Source organism: Bubalus bubalis, chromosome 2 (assembly GCF_019923935.1).
Source record: "Bubalus bubalis isolate 160015118507 breed Murrah chromosome 2, NDDB_SH_1, whole genome shotgun sequence".
NCBI classification, from domain to species: Eukaryota; Metazoa; Chordata; class Mammalia; order Artiodactyla; family Bovidae; genus Bubalus; species Bubalus bubalis.
Genome location: NC_059158.1, coordinates 54,421,042 through 54,429,628, shown reverse-complemented (window position 1 = coordinate 54,429,628; position 8,587 = coordinate 54,421,042). Strand labels below are relative to the sequence as shown.

Below are 8,587 nucleotides of genomic sequence, written 5' to 3'. Positions count from 1 at the left end.
ACAGGCCTGTGCAATCCTTACAATTCCTCTAAAAGTGAGAGTCACCACATTCTGAAAAGCAGAAAATGTGCCAGTGATCCATCTCCTTAACTTCACAGTAACCCAGGTAGCAGGAAGAGGAACCTCAGGGAAGTCACTGATTTAATTATTGCTTTGTTTGTTCTGGGAAGGCTTTCTGCATTCATTGCAAAGAAAGAAACTAAATATAGGTGGGGGAAGAGGCAATAGGAAAATGACTGACGGTAAAAAAGTGAAATGGAGATAGGAGCGTATGAAGAAACATTACTGTCTTGTTGAAAGATAACCATGGCCAGCAGGCTCAACAGAGAGATGACCCGCTAGTGCTGCCTGAAGTGAAGGTAAAGCTTATGGCCCATGCTGACAGAGGCTCTTGGTGGCAGTCCAGAGGCAAGATGATGGATTTTCTCTACTTGAGCTTCAGGAAACACCTTCTGCCCCATGGCTCCTCTCTGCACACAGACCCTGCAAGATGCCCCAGTGAGCCTACACTGCAGAAGACATGAAATGGGTCAGTAGACTTTTGGGTGGGACAGCAGTTTGAGCACTACCTTAGTCCGGGCTTGGTCTCCTGGCCGGTGGCCTCACAATGTGCAAGGGCTGGGGAATATCACATGAACTTCAAGATGAAGCCCAAGCTAAACTTCTTCAGTCATGTCTGACTTATTGCAACCCCATGGACTGTAGGCCGCCTGGTTACTCTGTCCATAGCATTCTCCATGCAAGAATACTGGTGTGGGTTGCCATTCCTTTCTCCAGGGGATCTTCTGAACCCAAGAATTGAACCCACAACTCCTGTGAGTTCTGCATTGCAGGCAGATTCTTTACCACTGAGCCACCACAGACCTGGGCTGAACCCCAGCTCCAGTGCTGTTGATGGAAAAGGATTCAACCTAGAACCTCTGCTCCACATCTCTAGGATACAACAGTAGTTTTGCCTGTGATGTCTTCCAGTAGCTCAAAAAATAGTCCTTTCCATCTGCATTTTCCATTATAAAGAGGCAAGTTTCCACGAGGGAATGGCATGTGGGGCTAGGGGAGCCCCATGCCTGTTAGGAAATCTGTCTGGCTGGTAAAAACACTGAGAGAAAATGGAGCATGTTGTTGGGGCATATTCAGGCCCCCTAGGCATATCTTGTTCATCTCTTCCACCTCCCTGAAGCCGATGATTCAGACGACTCCCCCACTCCTTCATTTATTCAACAAGGATTTTTGAGCTTCTACCCCATGCCAGGTGCTAGGAACACAGCAGTGAAGAAGGCCCTGAAGTCCTGTCCTGTGAGCTCTATAGCATGGTCTTATCCCCACTTCCCAGCCCACCTCCCCATTTGTGTTAGCCCATCTCCTGAACTGCCTTCTCCCATCACTACAAATCAAAAACCCACCTTTCCCTCAAGACCAACTTCAAATGGACCAGCTTCTGTGCAAAGTCCTTTCTGACTGTCCCATTGGAAGGGATCTCTCACCCTGCCATCTCAAAAAGACATTTTTTTCTGCCCCTTTTTCATGGCTTTTAGCATTGGGGCATTTTCTTTTTTTTAATTTAAAATGAGTCACCTTCTCCCATGATAGCACCTTATAAAATTATTTGTCCATCTCATCCCTTGCTCACATCTCAGTCTCCCTCTATCTAGTAAACTACTGCTTCCAGAGGACTCCAGGGATTGATCAACAAGTTTGATGTGAAGAAAAGATAAGTGGAAGTCCCTGTCCCAATACACAGCCCACAGTGGGCCACCTTGTATTGGGGGCTGGAGAACAGATATATTAACATAGAAATATGTTTCCCCAAAAGAACCCATTAAGATGGGAATATTAATTTACAGCCTTCTGATCCCTCATCACAACTTTAGTTAAATAATTCTTGGTGATGACTTTGCTAAGTTTTCAAAGATTCTATTTTGGTGGTGGGTGCACATCAGGGGCAGAGCTGAGCTAGCATTCCATAATCCACAGAACATATCTATATCTTTATTAGTATTTATTTATATTTATATTTCTAGGTGTTACATATAACATGTACATAGTTGTATACAACATGTCTATAGACATGTATATAACATGTCTATATCTATATTCACATTTATTTATATTTCTAGGTGTTCCTTAAAAATATAGGAAATATAGATAGCTCCCACTTATCTCTTACTCCCATTCTCATTCCTCAAATGCACTCAATGAATTTTGATATATGTCCTTAAATATGCACAAATCTTTATAAAAGATATAGTACTGTTTTATATCTGTATATACATATATCTATGTAAATTACATGAGTTATATTAGCCTTTAAACTTCATTCTGTTTCTTCTTATATTTTCACTTGACCGTAAGTTTTGAATTTACATCATTTCACTCTATGCAGGCAATGGCACCCCACTCCAGTACTCTTGCTTGGAAAATCCCATGGACGGAGGAGCCTGGAAAGCTGCAGTCCATGGGGCACTGAGGGTCAGACACGACTGAGCGACTTCACTTTCACTTTTCACTTTCATGCATTGGAGAAGGAAATGGCAACCCACTCCAGTGTTCTTGCCTGGAGAATCCCAGGGACAGCGGAGCCTGGTGGGCTGCCGTCTATGGGGTCGCACAGAGTTGGACACAACTGGAGTGACTTAGCAGCAGCATTCTATGCACATCTAGATTACAGCTTCTCAATGCTGTTGTTGACTGTTATTTCACAGCTATCTTCCTATTTGTTTTATTTCCAGCACCATATAGTGGACACCAAGTTGCCCCTATTTCATTCCATCATAAATGAAAAGACACATGATCTCCCAACAGGCCATCAAAGATTCTCTGAGGCACTTATCAAGAGTTGGGTTGCTATTCTTAGGGCACATGCTCTAAATTTCGCCAAGTCCTGTGGTATGCTCACACACTCCACACTCCAGAGTTCCTGTCTACCCACATCCTTATCAACACTTGATCTTGCCTCTTATCTAATTGTAGCTATTCTGTTAGATGTGAAGTAGTTTCTTGTATTGATTCTAACTTGCACTATGAACATCTCTTCATGGGTTTGTTAGTCTTTGGTGCTTCCATGTGTATGAATTGCCTGCTCACTTCTTTCACCTATTTTTCTACTGGAATGTCCCTTCTTTTCCTTGTACTTTGAAGGAATTCCTATTGTCTTTTCCCACACCTATTGGCTTTCACTGCTATTACTCTCATTGAACAGAAACCCCTAATTTAGAGGTAATGAAAAGTTCATTTGCTTTATGGTTATTATTTGACAACTTCATTCAAGAAGTTATTTGCTTCACCCTGCTGGCCTCCAAGCATTAGAGCCATGGCAGCTTTGTGTTCCCAGTATGTATAACAGTGCTTGTTACACCAGTTCATGAATAAATGTTTGGGAATGAATGAGGCCAGCACCTGGCTCAGTGTAAGTATTTGATAAATAGAAGATATTATTTTTAACAAATGAGGTGTTTCCCAAGCAAAGATTCTAAAGAAATATAATGAAGCAATCTTCTTCAGAGAGAAAATCAAAACAAGACAAACAAAAGCTAAATTACCAGTGAAGCTCAGCAAATAGGAAGGGTTTCCTCTTTTACTTAAGAGCTTTGAATGATTTTCTTTAGTGTAGGAAGGCTCTGTGAGGAGTAGATGAAGATTTCTGATTTGGAAACAGCATTGTCACAAAAGAGTTTTGATTTTAGTTGGTTTTGCTTGTTTGTTTTGACTTGGTTTGATTTGAAACAGAAGTGTTACAGTTATGCTTGAGTAATGTGGAAATTCAGGATAATGTTTTATGTCCCAGTGATTTCATCACTATGGATTCTTGTTGGAATCCACTTAGAATATATGATTAGCCCCCCTAATTTGATAATGGCATCCCATGGATATAGCATTGCCTTCTCTAGATTCTTTGGGAGTCACCTGTGAGGTCTCATGCATTACAGCTGAATTGCCACATGTCTAAAGTTTTATAGCAGGAAAAAGAATTGCATCTATAACAGCTTCAAGGAGTACAGCCCTGTACACAAGTTCTCCTAACCGGGTGGGACACCCACAGCTTTTCTCCCTATTATCTGGAAACTGTCTGAAGTCAAAAATGGACATAAATGTGGGACACTGGTCAAGTCAGTGAAGATAATGATTCTCAAGGTCAGTTCCAGTACAACAATGTGAGGCACTCCACTGAACTGCTCCCTAGTAAAAATAATGCAGATTATTTTTTAAATATATTCATGTAAAGCCTCTAAAAATGGTCTTAAGGACAAAAAGCAAATGAAGAATTATATATTCAAGAAAATCTACACAAGTTTGGTTAGGAGGTCTGTGGTGTTTCAACCTAGACAGTTCCTTTCCTCCCTTTTCCAAGTTCAGCAAAACAAAGACTCCACTCCAGACTACTTGCAGCCAAGAACCCAGGGCTCCCTCTCCCCAGCTCTCTGCTAGAGGCCTTTCTTCCTTGGAGGAGCTGAACATCAATATTTCTTATCTTGCCCCCAACTACCTGTTGCTGAATGACTGCAGTTACGGGGCGGACCTCCATTTTTCCAACCAGTTCCCACTCATGGAATCGAGGCTTTATTGTGGGGGCAGTGAACTGAGATTACCAGGCCTGTGACGGCTCTTCCTCCAGCTCATAAGATGGTGTTTCCACGTCAGGAGAGGAAACCAAAAGGAACTCAGTTCACCACCTCAGCTCCACCAAGAATTCAGATCCTAGAGCATATGTGTCACTTAGAAGCTTGACATTGTCCCCACCTCCAGCCCAAAGCTTTAATTGAGAGATTTTCCCTGGTGGGAAATTAACAGGCATTAAACATACAACTCTTAATTTCTTCCCAAAGGAACTATTTGCAACAGAGTATGGAGAAGTTCAAGCTTAAAAGTGCTCACAAGAATGATGGAAGTTATGGTGACAGGCAATTTTGGAAAAAATGCATGAATTTAATGAAGATACAGCTGAGACTATAGGCTGGCTAGTTTGCAGGAGTAAACTAAGCACTAAGTTAGCTGAGAGAAACCCTCTTGGTACAGAACAGACATCAACAGAAACTAGGTCTTAAAAGAAGCCACAAATTCATCCACCTCATTAGAACTGATTCAAATGGATTCTTTTTAATGGCTGAGTAGTACTCCATTGTGTATATGTACCACAGCTTTCTTATCCATTCATCTGCCCATGGACATCTAGATTGCTTCCATGTCCTGGCTATTATAAACAGTGCTGCGACGAACATTGGGGTACACATGTTTCTTTCAATTCTGGTTTCCTCGGTGTGTATGCCCAGCAGTGGGATTGCTGGGTTGTATGGCAGTTCTATTTCCAGTTTTTTAAGGAATCTCCACACTGTTCTCCATAGAGGCTGTACTAGTTTGCATTCCCACCAACAGTGTAAAAGGGTTCCCTTTTCTCCACATCCTCTCCAGCATTTATTGCTTGTAGACTTTTGAATTGCAGCCATTCTGACTGGTGTGAAATGGTACCTCATAGTGGTTTTGATTTGCATTTCTCTGATAATGAGTGATGTTGAGCATCTTTTCATGTGTTTGTTAGCCATCTGTATGGAGCCTATTATACAGAGTTAAGTAAGCCAGAAAGAAAAACACCAATACAGTATACTAACGCATATATATGGAATTTAGAAAGATGGTAACGACAACCCTGTATGCAAGACAGCAAAAGAGACACAGATGTATAGAACAGTATTTTGGACTCTGTGTGGGGGGTGGGGATGATTTGGGAGAATGGCATTAAAACATGTGTAATATCATATAAGAAACGAATCACCAGTCCAGGTTCGATGCAGGATACAGGAAGCTTGGGGCTGGTGCACTGGGATGACCCAGAGGGATGCTATGGGGAGGGAGGTGGGAGGGGGGTTTGGGATGAGGAACACATGTACAGCCATGGCAGATGTATGTTGATGTATGGCAAAACCAATACAATATTGTAAAGTAAAATAATAATAATAATAAAATAATAAATTAAAAATAAATTAATTAAAAAAAATCAATGCAAGACTAAAAAAAAAAAAAAAAAGAAACCACAGAGAATAGACTTATGGACATGGAGAGAGGGGAGGAGAGGGTGAGATATATGGAAAGAGTAACATGGAAACTTACATTACCATATGTAAAATAGATAGCCAAAGGGAATTTGCTGTATGCCTCACGAAACTCAAACAGGGGCTCTGTATCAACCTAGGGTGGTAGGATGGGAAGGGAGATGAGATGGAGGTTCAAAAGGGAAGGGATATATGTATATCTATGGCTGATTCGTGTTGAGGTTTGCCAGAAAACAGCAAAATTCTGTAAAGCAATTATCTTTCAATTAATTTTTTTTTTAATTTTTAAAAAAAGGAGCCACAGTTTGATTGGTTTAGTTTCAAGGTTAATTTATGCCCTAGGGAATTGTTGAAATGAAGACATACAAATGACCAATAAGCACATGAAAAGATGCTTAGCATCATTAGTCATCAGGAAAATGTAAGTGAAGACAATAATAAATATCACTTCACACCCACTAGGTGGCTAGAATATAACAGTCAGATAATAACAAGTGTTGGTGAAGGTGTGAAGAAATTTAATATTCATACACTGGTGGTGGGAATGTAAGATAATCCAGCTGTCTTAGAAAACAGTGTGAAAGTTCCTCAAACAATTAAACCTGGAGCTACCCAATGACTGAGAAATTCCACTATTTCAAAATTCACTAATTTTGAGTAGGTGTATACTCAAAAAAGGAGAAAATGAATGTTCACATAAAAACTTGTACCCAAATGTTTACAGCAGCGTTATCTATAATAACCAAAATGTATAAACAACTCAAATATATATTACCTGATGACGGATAACAAAATATGGTCTAATCTGAAACCATAAAGCTTTTAGAAGAAAACATGAAAAATACACTCTTTGGTATCAGTCTTAGTAATATTTTTTCTGGATATGTCTCCTCAGGCAAGGGTGGTGGTGGTTTAGTCACTAAGTCCTATCCAACTCTTGCAAACACGTGTGACTCTAGCCTGCCAGGCTCCTCTGTCCATAGGATTCTCCAAGCAAGAATACTGGAATAGGTTGCTTTTAACAAATGAAAAAATAAACAAATGAGCACTCACTTCGGCAGCACATATACCAATAAATTGGAACGATACAGAAAAGATTAGCATGGCCCCTGTGCAAAGAGGACATGCAAATTCATGAAGCATTCTATATATTTCATTACTATTCACAATAGTCAGGACATGGGGGCAACCTAGATGCCCATCAACAGATGAATGCATAAAGAAGTTGTAGTGCATATACACAGTGGAATAATACTCAGCTGTAAAAAAGGAGTAAGTGTGAATCAGTTGAACTGAGGTGGATGAACCTACAGCCTGTCATACAGAGTAAGAAAGAGAAACACAAGTATCATATAATAAGGCATATGTATGGAATATAGAAAAATGGTACTGATGAACCTATTTGCAAGGAAGAAATGGAGATACAGGTGTAGAGAACAGACTTATGGGCACAGTAGGGGAAGGGGAGAGTTGGACAAATTGAGAAAGTATCATTAACATATATGTGTATAATAGATAGCTAGCTAGTGGGAAGCTGCTATATCACACAGGGAGCCTGGCCTGGTGCTCTGTGATGACCTAGAGGGATGGGATAGGGGGTGGACAAGAGGCTCAGAAGGGAGTGCATATATATATATATATATATATATATATATATATTTACAACTGATTCATGTTATTGTATGGCAGAAACCAACCCAACATTATAAAGCAATTATCCTCCAATTAAAAAATAAATTGAAAAGGAAGTAAATAAGACTACATCAACTAGAGAGCTTTTGCACAGCGAAGAAAACTATCACCAAAATGAAAAGGGAGCCTAGTCAATGGGAGAAGATATTTGCAAATGATATATCTGATAAGGGATAAATATCCAAAATATATTTTTAAAAGCTAGTACAACTCAACATCAAAACACACACACACACATCTTGATTTTAAGAATGAGCAAAGAATGTGAATAGACCTTTTCCAAAGAAAAGACATAAAGATGGCCAACAAGCACATGAAATGTTCAACAGCACTACTTATTAAGGGAAATGCAAATCAAAACCACAATGAGATATCACCTCATACCTGTCAGAATGGCTATTTTTGGAAAAACCAGCATATAATAAATGTTGGTAAGGATGGTGAGAGAAGGGAGCCCTCATACACTATCCATGGGAATATAAATTGGAGCAGTCACTATAATAAACAGTATAATTTTTCCTTGAAAAATTAAAAATAGAACTACCATAGGAACCAGCCATTCCACTGACTCCTTTGCCCAAAGAAAGTGAAAACAATTTGAAAAGAATATGCATCCTTATGTCCATTACAACATTTTTTACAAGAGCCAAAATATGGAAGTAGTTTAAGTGCCCATCAATAGATGAATGGATAAAGAATATTATTCAGCCACAAAGAATGAAATCTTGGCATTTGTGACAACATGGATAGACCTAGAGGATGTGCAAAGTGAAATGAGTCAAGCAAAGAAAAAGTACCATATGATTTCATTTCTATGTGGAATCTAAAAAAAATTAGCAAATATAACAAAT

General features: G+C 39.7%; 1 pseudogene; it reads left to right on the top strand.

Moving 5' to 3' along the window:
- The first annotated feature begins 7,085 nt into the window (after positions 1–7,085).
- LOC112583032 lies at positions 7,086–7,198 on the top strand (annotated as a pseudogene).
- The last annotated feature ends 1,389 nt before the right edge of the window (positions 7,199–8,587 follow it).